The sequence below is a fragment of the Neophocaena asiaeorientalis genome, unplaced genomic scaffold (genome assembly GCF_003031525.2).
Source record: "Neophocaena asiaeorientalis asiaeorientalis breed wild unplaced genomic scaffold, Neophocaena_asiaeorientalis_V1.1 scaffold106, whole genome shotgun sequence".
Lineage (NCBI taxonomy): Eukaryota > Metazoa > Chordata > Mammalia > Artiodactyla > Phocoenidae > Neophocaena > Neophocaena asiaeorientalis.
The window spans coordinates 2,331,865-2,332,205 of NW_020172597.1; positions in this window are offsets into that span (position 1 = coordinate 2,331,865).

A 341-nucleotide genomic window follows, 5' to 3' on the forward strand; every position below is an offset into this window, starting at 1 on the left:
GGGCCTCACTCCTGGGGTCCCGCGCGCCGACCATGCTGATTGGCCGCTGGGGCTTCATTCACAGCCCCCCCTACCTTCCGCGTATACGCTCACGCCCCGGGGGCGCGGCCGCCACGTGGGGAGTGGCGCGGGGGTGGCACTGGGACCGCACCCCCTCTCGTCCTGGCTGCGTGGGCCCCACTTTCCCCCGGCGCTGGAGACTCCGAGCCCGGCGGGTCCCACGCTCCAAGCTAGCAGAATTCTCGCCGGTCACCCGCCCGTGTGGCCAGAGGCGGTGGCGGGGATGGCGGGCTCCGGGAGGCGCTCGGGTTCCGAGAAGCAGCTCAGCCCCGCGCTCCTCC